The following is a 19,307-nucleotide window of genomic DNA, read 5'->3' on the forward strand; positions in this document are numbered from 1 at the left end:
CCACCATTTGGTTGCAACAAATACTTTACTAGGGGGAATACATTCCCCTCCTCTCAAATACAATAGCCTCGGCGCGGACAGGTTTTCTGGGCTTGGCGAGAGCCATCTATCGTCGGGGAAGTCTCGGCTATCGATGATATTGATGTTCTACATACCAAATTCATTGTTGTGGCAATGCGCGAGACACGTGCCCCGCGCCATTTCTAAGAATAACGTGGCGTCTTAACTCTAGCTCATTGGTGCTCTAAATACTTTGCTGCGCTGGGGCGCCATGATCTTCGCAAGGGTCGCACGTTCCACGTGCCTCGTGCATCGACGCACCTTGCGCTACTTTTGAAACATGAAGGGGCTTTAGGTGGAATCGGAGACGACACCGCCGCGGCCGCTGCGAACATCCACGTGCACTTGCGCGTGGAGGGACGCGGACCTCCATACCGTCAGGGCTGGATTCGGCGCTGTAGGCGTTCTGTTTAATGCAAATGAGCAGAGTGGAATGTATTCCCCCTAGTAAAGTATTGGGTTGCAAGATCCCACCATAGTGGAACTTATAAGCCTCTGTGCAATACGCATGCGATGGTATCGAAAGAACCCTTGGAGTGCTCCCCCTTGGCATACACCCCCCCCCCCCCCCCAAATTGTGAATAACAATAAAATGATTAACTAAATTTTAATAATAAAGTTTATAATATTTTGTTTTCTGTAAGTACTTGACATTAACGTTTTGGGATATAAAGATTATATTTTTAGAAGCAGGGGTACTATATTACCTTGACGAGCTCTGTAGGCAGGTTGAAGATAGTAGGTATTGCACCTTCCCTTAGGCGCACTATTTTTCCCGTCCTATGGAAGTATTTTTCTTCACAGTGGTCAGAGAAGACCACGCTCGACTCGGAAGGCTCCCAGTTCAACCTGCCGACGTTTTCCACCCACAGCTGAAGGGTCCCGGGGCGACTTCGTGGAAATCTTGGGAAATAATAAATATTTTTTACAGAACGTATGCCTGCGCGCCAGGATAGCCACAAAACACTGAATACTTACCGATGGCAAGTTCTTGTCTTTTCGCGATCGGGGCGATTTGAGCAACGGGCTGCACAACATGACGGCTGTACGATGACAGCTGGTTGCATACGAAACCAGCTGATACACTGCTCGAAAGTTCCCGCGTTTTACAATGCGCAATTGCGATTGGCCAAATGGTTGCACACGACACCAGCTGACACAAAGCTGATTCCGCACGACACTGACGACGTCTTGTCTTCGCTCTCTCGGTTGAGCAGAGGACTCTCTGGGCCTCTGGCTTTGGCCAGTATGATCGCGAAAAGACATTAATTCACTTCGTTTAAACACATCTTATTAATAAAAAAAAATATATATATATATAAATCGCTCACGGGTACATCGGCACACATGTTTCTGGAGAGAACCCGGTGAATATACTCACTCGTGAGAATTCCCTAAATGATCGCGAGCACATTCACGGCGTCTCTTTATTCGTATCCAAGCGTTCGGGAGCACAAGACTTCACCATCAACGAAATCAAACCACCACCTGTCAACAATGCCGAACCGCCGAAGGGCCTATTCCCGGTACGGCGTCTGCTTTCGATGCGAGTTGCACTGCTTTCCCCCGGTGCTGCGCTTTCGTAAAACTTTCGCCTGGTCCTCAAAGATTAGGCTACCGTTCACGCGGGGTTTCAAGAATCTGCTTCGCCGAACAATTCAATCAAGCACGAAATATCACCCGCGGTACTGCGTACTAGACCTACGGCTATTTTTATGGCAGCCTGCCGCCACAGCGCTGTCCGCCATATTACTATGATGGCTAGAGATGACATAACTCTACCAAAAAGATGGCCGACCGTGGCCGCATTCCCGTCCATAGGCGGAGCTGGTCGAACACGATCCAGCAAATAGAGACAGATATCAGAAGCGGAACCTTACACCCGTCTGCCTGGAGAAGGATAGAAAGGCCTAGTTTCTCCCTTCTTCGTGTCCGCTTGGGAGAGCGTCAGTAGAAGGAAAAAAAGGGCCGTTGCTCCCTTTTTCCTCCTTTTAGAGTGTGGGCTCTGGTCGCGCGTTCCCTCTCATAGATGGCGACGCCCGCCGCACGGTGAACTCCCCTCTTAATGCTCGTTCACACCTGCAAAATACGCACTCGCCGCCGACTGGATTCGCTCGTTGAAAAAAAACAGGGGACGTTCACATTTGTTGCCGCCTGCTGTGAGTGCGCGGCGCGAGCGTCTCGCAGTTTCCCGAAGAGACGAGAGCTCCCAAACCTCTTCCCACCCCGCTCGCGTATCGTCGTCAGCTTGTCAGCGGGTGTTTACTCACCTGTGGCGCTGGCTCGTGGCTCGTCTTCGCGTCGTTCGCTGTCTGTGCCCGCACTGAAACATAAACAGCCTGGACGAGGAGGAAGAGAGCGTGTTGAATCTTCTATCCTGCTCGCTTCTTGCTTTGCAACAAGAGGTGCCCAGCACGAGAAAAAGAAACCGCGCCGTCGCCGGTGGTGGGTACGGTCCGTGTTTCCGAAAGCGTGAAATATTGGGCTACAGAAACAAGCTCCTACTGCTTCTGCGGTCCCGCGACGTGGAGTTTTACCTGTGGAGAGTGAGTCTTACCATATTCTTTCATAGTCCGTGTAATCAAGTGCTCGTATTTAAGCGTCGTTAAATAAGTAAGTGATGCTGAGTGGTTCTGCCTTGTTCTGAACAGCTACCTGAGGATGCCACCACGCACTTTTGATACGCCTTTGGAGCTTGCGGGACCCCAGAACTGCAATTCAAGATACGTGGTTTCGCAAGGTGATCCCGGCTGACCACCCGCTCGGTCTGGCTGTCAGGTAATGTGCACGGTACAGTGGTGTAACTGAACGAGCTATAGAGATCCGTATATGCACTGCATTTTTATAAGTGCGTTGTTGAATGCCCATGTTTTTTCCCATCTTTCGGGCTACGTGTATGTATGCATATTGCATCGTGCCTATTTCTTCAATTTCTTGGCGGCAGGAGAAACTGTGCTATCCTCTTCTTTTAATTTCATGTCGGGGTACTCAACTGCCTGACAGTTCGTGTCTGAGGTGTGTCAGGAAATATGGAATATTCTGTATCAGTGGGGCCGTTGCAAGTTAACAACAAAGTTTATTCAGTAAGCGGCCAGTAATATAGGCCGACGCGGCCGGTACAGATACTAGGTACGTGGCTCATGTAATCGGGTAGGAAAAATAACAGTGCGGTTGACATGCAACATGGGCGTTACTTACATGATACATTTTCCTCTGTTTACATCGAGATTAACACTTCAAAGTATTGATGCGCTGAACTTGTCCGAAGTTCTGATCGTACTGCAGCCGCTCTGGTTTCCGGGTTTGCCGTGTGGATCGCCTTGGGGCCGGTGGCGGTAGACGATTGTCAGCAGGCGACGTCGGTGGTCTTGTGGCAGAAGAGTGTGGTGTCGCAGCTGCTTCCTCGGAAGAACCTTTGCTATCCGAGTTATCACCTTCAGCAGTGTGGTTACTAAAAGGCTCAACTCTTGCAAGAAGATGTCTGTTGCGTTTAAGAACTCGGTTGCCCTCGGTCACAACCCGATATTATCTTGGTGCCACTGAACACAAAACACGAGATCACTGAGTCCACGCTTTGTCTCTCACCCTCGCGACCAGAGCCTTTTATACTGGGAGAGTTCGGCGGAAGGGAGGGGCTTAAGGCCCGCTAGGTTTAGCGGATTCAGCGGGTTCCGCTCCCGCCATGATGTGCCTCCCGGCAAGTGGGTCCCCATTGACATGCGATGCATACACTCTAAGAAAAAAGATGGCCTCAAAGGACTAATGACAGCATTTGGTCCTCTAAACTCCCATTTGCTCCCCGAAGAGACCATCTGGTTCGAGCTAGGTACCGTGCGCAAATGCTGGGGACTAACTGCGCTCGACCAGGACTAACCAAAAGGCGCGCGGGAGCAAAAGCAGCCCCGGATGCAAAAGCGCAGTACCAAAAGCAGCGAAAGCCGAAGGGGAGCAAGAGCGCGGGAGCAAAAGACGCGCGGACAAGATGGCGGCGTCTGCTTCATCGCCGATGGCCAGCGTTAGCGACGCACTTACTGTTTCGGAACCCAGGGGGAGGTATCCACAGACAATCGTAGCAACAAAAATTGCAAGAGGGGGCATGTTTAAAAGTTGAAGCTGACCTTATAACGATCGCAGCCTCCGTACCAGCACGTCGCTGAAGCCGCCGCTGACTCAAGCGCAGCCATTGTTGATGCACTGGCCATGCCGCTTTTGAGCATTGTCCTGGCGTCCTTCCCCTTTGTATACTTTTAAACGTGCTTTGAAAGCGTTTATATTTTCTTTTTGGTTTAACTGGAACGTATAAAAATGTTTTTATCTCTTAGCACGTGGTAAAAACGTTTCCAAAGAAAAAAAGATAAATTCTGGTTTCTTTTCTTTTTGTATTCTTTACAATTTTTTTTCGCAAGAGACGATGGGGTTGCCTGGGAGGTGCGCATGCGCACAGTGGGGAAGCTATGCGGGGAAGCAAGAACATGGCTCCTGGGAGCCTATGGGGACGCTGTTTTATAGACTGTCACAAATAATTACTTGTGTACCGTTACTGCTTAGTAAGAGATAGACTCCTTCGAAAGTTTAGCTACAATATTGGAGAACAATATTGGTGCGAAAGCAGCACCATATTTGTAACGTCGTTTACGATTGAGATGGTCACTGACAAAACGACTCCTCTCATATAATCAGTATAAAACGCGCATGGGTAGGTGACGATTGAAATAGCGTGTCGTCGCGTGTGTGTTGTGCGTGTGTTGTGTCTGTCATCTGCGTTCTAATTCCTTGTCTATGTTAAAATGTGTGTAACGTGTGCAAATGTGAAATGAGAGTTGTTCGTATATGAACGTAATGAGCGCGAAAAAGATCTACCCCAACGATACTATATTTTTTACCAACTTTGAATTTGATTTTAGAAATAAATGAACTGCGCAAAGGACGAGGACAGAGGTAGAAACGAGTACGACACACTCGTTTCTACCTCTGTCCTCGTCCTTTGCGCAGTTCATTTATTTCTAAAATCATGAACCAACTAGCCCGCCAAAAGGTGTTATTTGAATTTGACCTTGACTAGCGCCACCTGGGTGTGTAAGCGCGCAATTTGGTACTAAATAAGGTAAGGGCGCAACATTTAGTCCCAGGGGCCTAAATGCAAGGGTGCAAAAGTTACTCCTGGGCGTTCAATTCTGAGGGACTAACGGTAGGGGAGCAAGGGTTGCTCCCGTCACCGTTGCTCCCCTAGGGGACCAATGGTTGTGTTAGCGCATTTGCTCCCTTGAGGGAGCAAGCACGCTCCCTTTTTTTTTAGAGAGTACGCGTGTAGGTTTTGCCATTCGCGCTTTTGTTGCCGTGAGGAGAAAGTCGGAAGACAACCATTTTGTGATTCGGTGCTTTATTCATGTAAAAATAAGCAAACAAACCGCCCATTTACGAACGGCACTCATTTATAAATGGGGAATCGCTCAAAAACGCCCGACGTCCGACACAGCTCAGCGGCCTTGTGCGCATTTTTCAGTGGTTAAGTTCGATTGTCTGGAGCGCTCCCCGACTGTTTACCACATCACAAGGTTTGTGCTCCGTTGTGCGGAATACGGCGGACCGATCGTGATTTTCCGCCGTGCTTCTTCACCTGCCGGTCTTTTGGTTTTTTTGTTTTGTTTTGTTTTTTTACATTGTTTGGTTTGCTGTGAAGAAGCAGCGTCGGCATCGCATTGTGCCTGAGCTTTTTGGGATCGACAACCGCTTTCGAATTCACTGTCTGAGAAGTGCACCTAAAAAAAAAAAGGCAGAACAAGTAAGTATTTACTACGCGTATTAAAAACAAAAACAAACAGCAAAATAAAGGTATCGCTAGCGAAACAAAAGCGCTTGCGAGACGGCGAAGCGGAGCTACGAGGCCGCTTCTTAAAACTCGAGCATAGAGAAAGCTACGAGAGCGAGATGAATGCTTTGAACGTGCCGACGGAGCGCGTGCGCTTGTATAGTGTACGCCTCATTCAGCGCGACTTGCACGCGCTTGCAGCGATCGGCTAAGCTCGCATTTATACTGAAATACAGTATACACAGTTCAAAGTTGGCAAGCTCGGCCGCTCGCAAGTATCAGGTCTTGCGCGGCAGGAAACGGCTTCGTGATCAACGGACGCTCTCACCTGAAGCTGCCGCGTCAAGTCGCTGCACAGTTTTATTTAAAATGAAACGCGTTTAACTCACAAAATAAATAATTATAATATTACCTCGCACCATCGAGAACTCAAAGTCGGCTTCCACTTAGCCCTCCTTGTTTTGGCCTCCCGGATCTTGTGCCTTGCACGGTTTTCTTTTCCTTGCGGGAATCGGTACATCCTGAACCCTTTTTTCGGGCTGTTCGAGCACCCAGCGGCACTACAGCACCCCATTACGTTTTCTTCTAACGTTTCGCGGGGCGTAGAACGATCATTTTCATCGTCGTCTCTCGCTCCACACTAGTCAGACGGCTGCCGGCTCGAGACGACAAGGCACATCATGGCGGACGACGAGACCCGGAATGCGATGCGCACAGTTGCCAGACGGTTCGATCAGTGCTGCCAGACTGGCGGCTGGATCAATAGACCGCCGAACTCTCCCAGTATAAAAGGCTCTGCTCGCGACCTTCCGTTTTTCAAGTTCGAGCAGCCCCCCCCCCCCCCCCCCTTCCCCCCCTCCCCTCGAGAGCAAGCTGCTCGTGCTTAGAAAGAAAACTGCGTGATTGTTGGTTGAAGTCAGGAAGTCGGCTGCGTAATCTGCTGCCCTGAAGCAGCTCTCCCGGCGATTGACCATCTTCTAGAGGGGTGGATCGGTAGCTAAGCAGCCCAAGCCAGAAGTCCTCCCGGGCCTCTTCAGTCTTCTTTATGATGCGCTTGACAATCTGTACCCCTTTTACGGCGAGTCCATTTGATCGGGGAAACTCTGAGCTGGACGTCAGTGTATGAAGTCAAGCCTGGAGGAAAGAACGGTAAAATCATGAGATCAAAACTGCGGACCGTTGTCGCTGCAAACTTCCATCGGTATTCCGCATCTTGAGAATTATATGCGCTCAAGTTTGAAATGAGAGCAGGTGCTGTGGTGTGCCCTAGTTTTTCCACTTCCGGAAAGTTAGAAAGTGCATCCAACACACACGGGTACGAGCTTCCCTTAGTTTTTCCACTTCCGGAAAGTTAGAAAGTGCGTCCAACACACACGGGTACGAGCTTCTCCTATGTTGAAAGGGGTCAATCCCAACTCTGTATACCATGAGTAATTTGGAGTTGGTCTTTTTATAAGAGGCTCGCTTGGTTGTTTGTCCGCGTACTTTCGGTGCACGGTGCTGCGTTGCAGCAAAGTTTCAATATCCGAGTTAAGCCCAGGCCAGAACACCAAGCGTCTGGCTTTTGCTTTACACTTGTTCAGGTCCAAATGTCCTTCATTAAGTCGTTGCAGTATTTCCTGCCTCATAGATTTCGGGATCACCACTCTGCTCCCCTTCAATACACTTGCTTGGACAAGTGATAACTCGGAAACTAGTGGTTTCAGTTGGCCTTCTACATCACCACTGCCGTTTATGTAGCGTATAACTCACTGTAAGGTCAGGTCGTTCGCGGTCGCTTCAGCCTGGCGATTCAGGGTATTTTCGCTTATAAAGTCTGAGACCACGCTCAGAGCGTAAACTTCAACATCTTCGGTGGAATTGGCGGTGTCCTCAGTCTTGACTGGCGACGACCTGTTCTGATTAGTATTGTACGCCCATACACAAAGTAGTGGAATTTCTCGCAGCCAAAAGTGATACCCATCGCTTCTTTTTCAATCTGCGAATATCTTTCTTCTGAGCCCGTCATGACCGGTGATGCCTATGCCACAGGCCTCTGGCTGTCGCCGTGACGCTGTAGGAGTACGGCTCCCAACCCATTTCTTCATGCACCGGAAGAAATTTTCCTTTCTCGGGCTGAGTCAAAGATAGCCAGCAAAGGTGCGTTAGTAAGCATTACGCAAATTTCCTTCCCTTCTTTGGGGTGGTTGTCCGCCCAATCAAAGACTGTGTCTTTGTGAATGAGACCACGCAAAAATCCTGGTTTTGCCGCTAAATTCGGCAAGTATTTCCCGAAGTAGTTGGCTACTCCAAGCATTCTATGCACGGCCCCCTTGCCCTGGGGCATGAAGTTTCACCTAGTGACGTGACTAGTGCGGAGTTTGGCCCTATCCCTTCTTGGCTGATGACGCCGCACAAGTAGTCGATCTTCGTTAGTCCAAACTTGCACTTGTCGACGTTGAAGGTCAAGTCCGCCTGCCTGGTCAACCGCAATGGGTTTCGGAGGCGCGCACCGTGTTCATCTTGCGTTCCTCCACAGATCAAAATAGCGTCAAAATACCGTCAACGTATACGCATACTCCGGGGGCCAAGCCAAAAATCTCGCTTATTGTCCTTTGAAAAACCTCAGGCGCTGATGCAATCCCGAAGAAAAACCTCAGGCGCTGATGCAATCCCGAAGAAAAACCTCAAAAAACGGTAAAGGCCCAAAGGCGTGCCGAACGTGCAAAATAAACAAAGTAGCCCCATCTAAAAGAATTTGGTGGCACCCAGAGATGGCGTGGAGGCGGGAAAAATATTTGGCACCTGCAAGTTCGGCCTCAATGTCCTCGCGCTTAGGCATCTGGTAGTGTTCGCGCTTCAGACAGTCGTTAATGTGTCTGGGGTCCATGCAAACACGTATTTTCCAGTCCCTTTTTGTGTACAACGACGAGGGGACTCCCCAGTCCATTGGCTCGTTGACCTTTTGGATGATGCCTCCACGTTCCGTGCGTTCCAGCCCCTCTCAAAGGGGCTCTCGGAGTGCCAGGGCCACCCGTCATGCCTGCTGAACCACTAATGTCACGTTCTCTCGCAGGAGCATCTGGTATTGGCGTGTCACGCATCCCGTGCCTTTAAACAACAACAAAAAACTTCCTCACAATACCGTCGGTGCCCCTGGTGTTCACGAAATACACTGAGCGCGACACAAGTCCGAGCGCCTCGCTTGCTAGTAGTCCCAGTATTGCCTGGTTGCCTTTCTTGACAATGAAGAAGTCGATGTCGCCCGATTGACTGTTCGTATATACTCGCCGGGTCACTATTCCGATGTGCTTGATGATGTCTCCGCTGTATGCTCGAAGGACAGAGCTGCTTGGCTTCAAGCTTGCCTTGTTTCTGCACCTACGGTAGACCGAGTAGGGCAGCAAGTTAGCCTGCGAGCCTGTCTCCACCTTCAAGAATACAGTCTGTTCGGCCACCTTTGCGTTGATGATTCAATCTGCCTTGCTGCTCACGCTGCACATCTTCGCGTCCAAAATGTCAAAGTCGACGTGGTGATCAAGAATTTCTCCAACGTGGTGGTCTTTCTTGCAGCACGCCGCAAAGTGATTTATGCTTTTGCACCTGAAACACGACTTCCGAAAAGCCGGACATCTCCCACACTCATGCTGGCGGTTGCAGTTGCCACGCCTGTACGGCTGCCTCTTTTTCACGAGTGCCACTTGCGTTTCCCTTTGTGCCCACACCTCGCTCTGCAGAGCCGATACTTCGCTGCTTTGCAGATCTGTTCGGCCTTGAGCAGCGTTCAGTTGTTTCCATTGAGCATCTTCTCACGCAACTTCGGATTATTTGTTCCGAACACAATCTGATCCCGGATCATCGAATCGGTTGACTGCGCAAAATTGCAGCAGCGTGCTTGTTGCCGCACGTGACGCACCAAATGTTCGAAAGGCTCTGCCTCCACTTGCCTTCTTGTCTGGAATATGTACCTTTCATAGACCTCGTTCTGCTTGCTGTTCGTGACAGTATTTCTCGAACTTCTTTACAACCGTTGCATAATCGTCCTGTACTGAAACCCTCGGTGAAAAGAAAGTCGACGATTTCCAATGCATCGTTCCCAGCAACACTCAGCAGCAGTGCAGTCTTGACGGCTTCCGACCTAGGTTATTTTGCTGACGCTGTTGCCCTCAGGAATAGCTCGAAATTTTGTCGAAATCGCTCCCAGTTCTTGGCGATATTCCTAGATAGAAGCCGGTGGCTCGATTAACTACCTCGTTTTAAAACTACTGCATTCCGCTCTTGCTTCGAGCTACTAACGATGTGGACGGGATCCCACTTCTGACACCATGTATCAGTCGGGCCGTAGCAAGTCAACAACAAAGTTGATTTAGTGAGCGGTTAGTAATATAGGCTGACGCGGCCAGTACAGATACTAGGCACGTGGCTCATGTAATTGGGTAGGAAAGATAACAGTGCGGTTGGCATGCAACCTGTGCGTGACTTGCAATTCTTGGCCCCATCTACGTTGTTTGTCCATCGACTGAAGGCGAATGGTTGAGGGTAAGCAATTGCATGCTATATAAAAGCCAGCCAGCCTAGTTGTGATTGCGTGTTCATAATTATATTTCAAGTTTATTGGTGCCTTCCTGCGGAGTAATGGGAAGACAAAAGAGCCAATTATCATTTGACAAGTTTCCTTCCCACCAACATTGGAAGGAACGACTTGAAACTGTACAGGATTAGAAAAACAGTCTAAAACAACTGCTACACCCAAGCAAACTGACACATAGCACGGGACAACTAATTTATTTGGAGGTTGTGCAAACTGACGCATAGCAGAGGACGGTTAATTTAATTTGAGGTTGTGCAATGAAAAGTGAATATAGTAAAAAGTTTAAAAAGTGCAAATATATTTCCTGCTTCAACTTATAATGTAATGCCACATATCTACATGATCCCTAGATGACATTTAGAACGTTTGGAAACGACAGCTATAGCGTGTGGGAAAGGTACCTTGTTCTTGTGCAAGGCCTTCGATAGAATGTGAGCCATATTTTCACAATATGTAGGATGATGGCAAAAGCACCATTTGCATGAGGCTACACTCCTAACACCAGCACTTTCATGGCAGTGTTCTCTGCTTACGCAGATTTCGGGCCACGTGATTAAGCATATTAACCTTTCTGTGCATTGGCTGTCGCTTGCAGGTAGTACGCGATTTTGAGGAGCACTGGAACATGCCGCACTGCGTGGGGGCGATAGATGGAAACATGTTAATATTGGGTGCCCCACCAGATCCCGAAGCCTGAACAGGAATTACAAAAATTCTTTCAGCAAGTCGCTTTCGGCAGTCAGTGATGCCCCCCACTACAGGTAGTTTCCTCACTTATCTTTGCACAATATTCAGTTGGCAAAACACTTTCAGCTGTTTCTTAGACGTTTTAATTAAATGCACCTGCATTAGAATATTTAGCAGTGGAGTAAGGCACCAAAACGGAATGATTAAAATGTTTGTGATTAAATATTGTTTAAATCGGCTGATTATCACCTCCTACCTTTTCCTAGTGGCTGTTCCAGTAATCCGTATGCTGGTGGTGCACAATGGCAGCAACAAATAATATAAACAGTCATTGGCAGCCACACAAGGCAGTCACAATGTGGCACAAGCTCAATCCATAGTGTGCTTATTCCATTTCTGCACGGCAGTACTCTGAAATAACCATGCAGATATTATAGAGTTGTACCTCTTCACAAAGACTTAAAATGTCGAGGATGTGAAGGCGTTTAACATGGAGAGACAACGGCAGGCAACCACAAGTTTGTTGTCTATACTTCGTTTCAGCTTCGGTCCAGACGCAGCCGATGCTAGAAGCGCGAGCATGTGGCCCAGAACAGTGCTTGCACTGCACGAGCGCGCGTGCTTGGCAGGGATGTTGAAAGCCCGGAGCTCGCGCTTGTAGCTTTGGCTGCGTCTGGACCGAAGCTGAAACGAAGTATAGCGTACCTTCAAGCTAAACTTCTTTGCATTCCTAGGGTATTCTAACAGCCAACGCGCTCGTAATGAGTCTAGACTATGGGTCAATACCCGAGACTGATGTGAAAGAGGGGGAGAATCTTAGTCAATGAAACAGCATAGAGGAAAAGTGACGTCTCAAGACTTTTTGCTATCTAGTGTTACTTTGACTCTCCTTTTACCGCAGTGTAGGGTATTTGAAACGCAGTAATCATCCACCAGTTGACCTTGACACTTACAGAATTTTCGTCGAGTGTAGGCTATTCAAACACATTTAGTAAAACAGCAGTCCTACATTGCCATTACAATGTGCAGACCATAGGGAGGGAGTGCAATACCAGCAGTCATTTCAGTGCTGTCTAAAGTTTCCACGAAGTGTGTTTATGCCTTTCGCCAGTGTGGTGATCTCTAGAAGTGCTTATAATTCTGCGTTCTCTTTTCACGTTAGGTTTCTGTACGTTTAAGTGGGCCATAACGGCAGTGAAGCAGATGGCGGTGTATTCCGCCGCAGTGATCTGCAAAGGAAAATTGAGGAAAACCTGTCAGGAATTCCTGCAGACGCTGCTCTGAGGTCCGTTGGCTCCATGCTTTTCTTTTTTGCTGGAGATGAGGCATTTCCGCTCAGGACCTATCTTATGCGGCCTTACCATACGAAAAGTAAGTTGTCGCACTTCATTTTATCAGCTTTCAAAGCAGAAACGTATGTGCGTATAACAATGTTTAAGTAATAATTTGTTTATGTAGGTAGAGTCCACTTTACAATGTGGTGTTGTACTTAATAATTGATGCGAAGTAGGGTGTTGAAGCGAAAGTTGGTGCTACTTTAGATCATTGTTCTCCGAATGTGGCACGGTTAATGGTTCTTGCTTAATTTATGTCTACCTTTCATAGGTGGGGGATAAAGCCATTTCCAAAACACTAAGCAGTTATTATACACGAAATTCAAACGTTTACCCTGTACGTTCCGATCAACATTTCCTTCTGGATTTGGGTCGGTCGAACTGTCTGACCCACCCTCCTGCCTCAAGGCCGAACGCATCATCATATTTGTTCACTCTCTCTTTGTATTGTTTGTACTGCAGGCCTAGAGCCACTTCTTTCTAACACCACAGTCGACGACGAGGCTGTTTCGCAGTCCGACAGTGACGGTGCTGATGATGCCAACGAAGGTCAGTTTGAGCAAGCTCACCAGCGCCGAATCTTCAACTATTGGCTAAGTAAAGCCCGCAGTGTAGTTGAAAATACATTCGGCATCATGGCACAAATGTGGCGCATTCCTCATTGGCCTTTGAAGGCTACGAATGAGAATGTTACATGAATTGTGTCGGCGTGCGTGGCCCTGCAGAACTTTCTCCTTCAGGAGTCCGTGGCGTCACATGCTGCATACTCCCCGCCTGGCACTGCAGACTTTTCTCACGGAGGGAAGCTGGAAGGCTGAGGACAACGGCAGCAGTACACTGTCTGCTCTGCCAGGCAGAGGCTTCCGGTCAGCCAGGTACTGATTTCCAATTTTTTTTTCTTTTCATATTGCTCTCACAATTCTTGAATGAAACAGACAAGCATACTGATTTAGACTCATTTACTTAGACATGCATAGAAAAGGCAGAACCAGATTCGTTCAGTAATTACGAACGTTTCTTGTTCTCCCATCAAGACAAATTTGCTATCTTTCTTTTTCTGACAGTAGTCACATTTATGGCGGTCATTAAAAAATAATACAACATCCTGTGTGTATCTATATAACATATATATTTTTTGCCCAGCCTTGCCTACGCTGTAAGGGACAAGCTGTGCAAGTACTTCATCACCGACGCCAAGGTGCCCTGGTGAAGAGCATGATAAAAGGCAGCAAGTCATAAAAAGCAAGTTGTCTTTATTTCAAATTCAAATGTGCAACTCGATATACGAAAAATGTTATTAGTGTAGCAAGAGAATATCTGTCTCCATACAGATCTATGACTAGTTTCAAGTCACTCTATCAAGGTATAAAACTTATATTGGACATTAAAGGGCAACTCCAGAAAAGTCGATGTCCATCGATGTGAGATGATGAAAAGTCATCTCGCATCGATATGTAGTATCACTTAGCCTCGCTTCATACATTCTGCGAAAAAGTAACAATTTTCGTGCCGTCTTGCTTTAGAAGTTACCGAAACCCAAAACTTTGGCTGCTGCAGACCCGACTCGCATTGTAAGAACTACATGGCACATCACTCATTTTGCAATCAATCTTCGTTCGTCAGTTTAGGAAGCATTTACATGGAATTGCTTTGTAATATTTGAATTGCACAATTTCTAGATGATATTAAAGATGAAGGGAATGTTTGAGCAGTAACAAAATACGAAGTGGAGGTACCTTTTAAGGTATGAAATGAAAAGCGGGTTGTAAAAATAAAGGGAATAGACTAATGATCTTATTTACGCTGTTCCATGGCCTGTATGATCTTTGGATAAATTAAATTTTGAATATTGTCCATTGCTTCAAGTTGGCACTCCAGGCTTAATTCGCGAAGCTGGTCTGCGAGCATCATATTGAAGTAATATACAGCGTCTGGCGCCTGTAGTTTCTGTTCTCTCACAGCCTTGAGCTGCTCTAAACAAACTACGGCTACCGTAGCAGGGGCCACAGCACCTTCTAAAGGACTGAAAAAGGAGTTTTTTTTTTTATTATAAGTATTCAGAGTGCAATTATTTATACCTTACCTTTCTTTGTTCTTCGACAGTCTTGCTGCCTTTCTTGGTCTGGGCATCCTGATCAGGGGCAGCCAGCAATGCACACTAGTAAAGTTTAATCCACACTACGAACAGAGGGCATAGGAAATTCACGAGCTGTGGCAATCAAGTAACCAATCTTGAAGGAAGTGCCGTTTATTATTAATTAGTCTTACAACTGAAATGTCCCTTCTAACATTCGCCCCTTCCCTATCTATACCATGCTACATACAAGTTTTCCATTATTGGAAACAGTACCGCATGGTCATCATTTGTCAACTCCTGCACCAGTGTCATCATTTTCTCACTTGTTCCTTGTAGACTGAAAATTGGTTTCTTTTAGCGCTGATTTTGCCATATAAAGCATGTAAAAGTCACATGGGGTTATACCTGGAAAATAAGGTAAGTGGTTCAGCACTGGAACCCACTTTGCGACTAGAAACTGCGTTGCAGGCAGAGCAATGTCGAGGGACGTTCCTTGACCCTCTGCAAATGCTCCACCTGAAAATGATCTCGTCGTAAAGCAAATTTTAATTGATAAGAGGAGTGGACCACCCACCTTATTCGCAAGATGTAGCCCCATCTCACTTTTAGATGTTTTGTAAGGGAAAATCAGAACACAAAGCAACCTACTTTTTAGACTGGACGTGGTAAACAGGAAAATGGTGGTGCTGCGGCAGGGGCTGACACATGATAACTCTGCGGTACTGTTTCCAACAATTTGTATTCAACAGCGTATGGATGGGGGAGGGTGGAATCATGAAGCGGACAACAGTTAGTTGTAAGATTGTAATGGTAAATTATGCTTTCACCACCCGCCTAATTATTTATTAACACACCTCATATGCTACCTGCACAACAAAGTGAGTATCCATATCATAAAATAACTTGAGTTAATTATCACAGCTTGTATCAACTTGTTCTGCGCTCTCCAGTTTCCTATAAAAGTTAAAGTTTAAAATTATGTGGTGCTTTCCTGAAATTTACTTAATAAATGTGCGAACACTCTCCACTTTTTTGTAGGTTGCGTTATAACATGATCCAGTACCCCTTACCCACCCCCAAACTCTAGAGACCATTCACCCCCCTCCCCCACTTCAAACTCACCCCCAGACGCGCGCCCCCACTCACCTCCCAATTTCACTGTTCTTCGTTCTCCCTACTTGTACAAAAAAGTGCAAAATGCTTTCGCATTTTAACGGTAATCTGCGGCAATTTCTTTTGCCATCTTCGTAAAGCAATTATTTTGGAGAACAGGAAACATTAATGCCCTTACCTGCTGTCTAGTGTTGCAGGGCCACGTGATTCCAAGGAGCTGCTGGACGTGCCATGTGGCCTTTCGTGATCCACGGCCCGCACAGGGAACTCGGCCTAGCCCGGCTCATGCGAAGGCAAAACAATGATGCTGGCAGCACAGTGTTGTGTACCTTGTGTTACGTATTAAAACAGTATACCTTACATCACTCAGCTACTTTTCACGTGTTCTGTAAATTCCACCACGGTATGATACATTGAAATATCCATATATATATATATATATATATATATATATATATATATATATATATATATATATATATATATATATATATATATAGGGTGTTTTTTTATTCTTACAGATTAGTTAAAAAAAACATGAAAGCAACACTTATGCGGTTTGTGCAAGTGAGTTATACGCCCGGGGGGACATTATGGGGGTGGCTAATCTTTGCGATCAGTTGGCTAATTAATTGAAATTCGTTATTTAACTTTTAATTAGTAAAAATAGGCATATGTTTTCAATTAGAAACTTGCTGGGCGTCATCGAAAACCACTAAATCAGTCATTTTCAGAAAGACTTTGAGTGCGCGAGAAGCGTAGTAGTTACCACCTGTGGAGCAGGTGCAAGGCTAGAAGTTGCGTTAAGGTGTCCGCGCAATTTTTCCGTCTCTTATCTAGCCCCAGCCTTGTACCTGCTCCACGAGTGGTAACTTCAGCGCACTGTTGTGCTTTTCACGCGCTCAAAGTCTTTTTAGAAATTACTGATTTAAGGGTTTTTGGCAATGCTCAACAAGTTTCTAATTGGAACCATATGACTATTTTCACTAATTAAAAGGTTAATTAACTTCAGCGCACTGTTCTGCTTTTCACGCGCTCAAAGTCTTTTTAAAAAATTTCTGATTTAGGGGTTTTTGGCAATGCTCAACAAGTTTCTAATTGGAACCATATGACTATTTTCACTAATTAAAAAGTTAACGAATTTTAATTAATTAGCCGACTCATCGCAAATATTAGCCACCCACCATAATGTCCCCCTGGCGTATAAATCACTCACACAAACCGCATAAGCGTAGTTTTTTTTTTTTTTTAACAAATCTGTAAGAATAAAAAACACCATATATATTTATATATGTGGTTCTTTTTTATTCTTACAAATTTGTTTAAAAAAACCATAAAAACTATATATATATATTCATCAGGTCCTAATCTATATATATATATATATATATATATATATATATATATATAATATATTCATCAGGTCCTAATATATATATATATATATATATATATATATATATATATATAGGACCTGATAAAGAGCGGTCCCCGCTCGGAACGCCGTCCAAGAAGTAAATTATATATATATATACTTGTAACAGAACGTATGGGAATGTGCTGGTTTCTACAACATCAAACGTAATATAATCAGATTTGCTTTCAATTATTTGCTCATACTTGGGTCACGTCATGCGCATACCATGATTTTAACATGATACATACCAGTCACATCTCGTTGATACACTTTACCGATTAAGTTGTAGAAATGCCTCGGTACTCACTCTCTACAGACGCAATCAATATTTGTGTTAAGCCTGTCGAAAAAAGAACATATTCATGCAATAAGGTCAGTAAAACAATAGTGCTTGCGGGATCACTTTATTCAGCACTTGTATTCTACAGCTAAGCTCCCAATCAATGATCAGCGGAACTTGCACATATTTTGGAACTCTAGATTCGGATGTGAGGAGGAGTTTGATTTACATTGGCTCCCCGTAGACAGGCTCCACTATCCCCATCATGGCCTTAAAATGTTTCCATTTGACTGTAGGAACGTCAGCGGTGCCCGCACCACTCTTCATGCATTTTTCTTTTTGCCTAATTTCATATCTTGTTATAAGTGCGATTCAGATTTTTGTTTTTAATATGTCTAGACATATGGTTTCCTTTGAAAAAAGGATGTACACAATTCGCTACGGTCGGATGATTAGCAGCAACGCATTCAACGTGAAAGCGGCGTGGTAGGCATCGCTTTTTGATATTTAACAGCTGATACTATTATAATTATGATTTATTGTTGATATTTCAGAAACGTTGAGCGAGAAATACAATACGTTAAGGCGTAGGGCGCGTTAATTTCAGTAAAGGTACTACATATTGTGCTGAGAATCACCTCGGACCTACTGGGCGCAACGTTACATCTCGTAGCTACGGCCGCAACAGGGTTAGAGAACTGATGTTCAAGCTGCAACGTCAGGTTTAACAAACATTATTTCTTCATTCGAGTACGTCATCCCTGTTGATTGCTCGACGACGATTACGAAATATGCGCACGGGGAAGGGGAAGGTATTCATGGTACTGGAAACACAGCGTGCAAGAGAGTCTCCGCGCTACCCAAATATGCTCTCGCATTTTTTTTTCCTTGTAGCGCGGACACTTTACAGCTACGGTGTAAAATAGGTAACAGCGGCAGTGCCAAGTGAATCCGTGACATTCTTTTTGCAACTCGAGAATGAAGTAAATAGACAATGTATGTGCAGTGTGCACCCTAGTACGCACTGCTTGTGCCCAATTCAGTTCAAATTGGCGTCCAGAACTCGTCCTTGTAGTCATTGTCCTTGTACCTTGAATGAGTCTTGCCATAGAGTACCGCGTGTTTTTTTACGGTTTCTATTAATACTCAGCTGGCACTGGGACAGAGGCAACCGCAGGCACAGATGGCACAGACATAGTGCACGCCATTTGCAATACCGTCTGCTCGGACAGGATCTGACGTCAGCAAGCGCCACTTCTCCCGTGTGTTCTGGTTGGCTGGCGGCGAGAAAAAAATGTTTTCCGGCATGATTGTAAACCTGAGACTGGGGCAGAAAAGAAAACACAACATAAGGTAGTAAAAGAGGAGGCAACGTCTCATTGAGACGTTGCCTCCTCTTTACAATCATGTTCAACTTACACCAGCTCGCCTGTACTCTGACTATTTTTTTTTCCGGCGTTTAAAATTGGTCCCAGAGCGATCTCGCTTTCCGCCAGAATTTCTGCCTACTTTCGCCGCCGGGCGTCAGAATTCTCGCGGATCCGGCCGCCAGTTCGCAAGTGTGGACGAGGCATACTGTAACCGCCGAATTCAGAAACCTCACTCCAACTACACTCAAACTGAAGGGCCCCTCCACTTCCTCGAGGAAGGTGCGAGGGCCGGCGCTGGCCAATCGCGAGGACGCATCCGCCGTCGCGATTGGCCAGCGCCGGCCCTTGCGCCTTCCTCGAGGAAGTGGAGGGGCCCTTGAGTTTGAGTGTAGTTTGAGTGAGGTTTCTGAATTCGGCGGTAAGGCTCGCAATGGTATCCACGCAATGGTTCCGATTGGTCATCACATGCTTTAGAGAAGCCCAGAATGTTTGTTAGTGTCATTAAAAAGTCAATTACGACGTCCTGGTCGTGAGCTCGTAGACACTGAACGTTCAGCATGGTCATTGAGAGATCGCCGTCGTCGTGACTG

The 19,307-nt window shown here is 46.2% G+C and overlaps 1 protein-coding gene across 1 annotated transcript in view; it reads left to right on the plus strand.

The window, feature by feature from the left end:
* LOC8029013 (hydroxyacid oxidase 1) overlaps positions 1 to 19,307 on the plus strand; it is an 83,350-nt gene that overhangs the window by 24,873 nt on the left and 39,170 nt on the right. The gene's annotated exons all lie outside the window — the stretch shown is intronic.

Source organism: Ixodes scapularis, unplaced genomic scaffold (genome assembly GCF_016920785.2).
Source record: "Ixodes scapularis isolate PalLabHiFi unplaced genomic scaffold, ASM1692078v2 PGA_scaffold2__306_contigs__length_199485367, whole genome shotgun sequence".
Taxonomy (NCBI): domain Eukaryota; kingdom Metazoa; phylum Arthropoda; class Arachnida; order Ixodida; family Ixodidae; genus Ixodes; species Ixodes scapularis.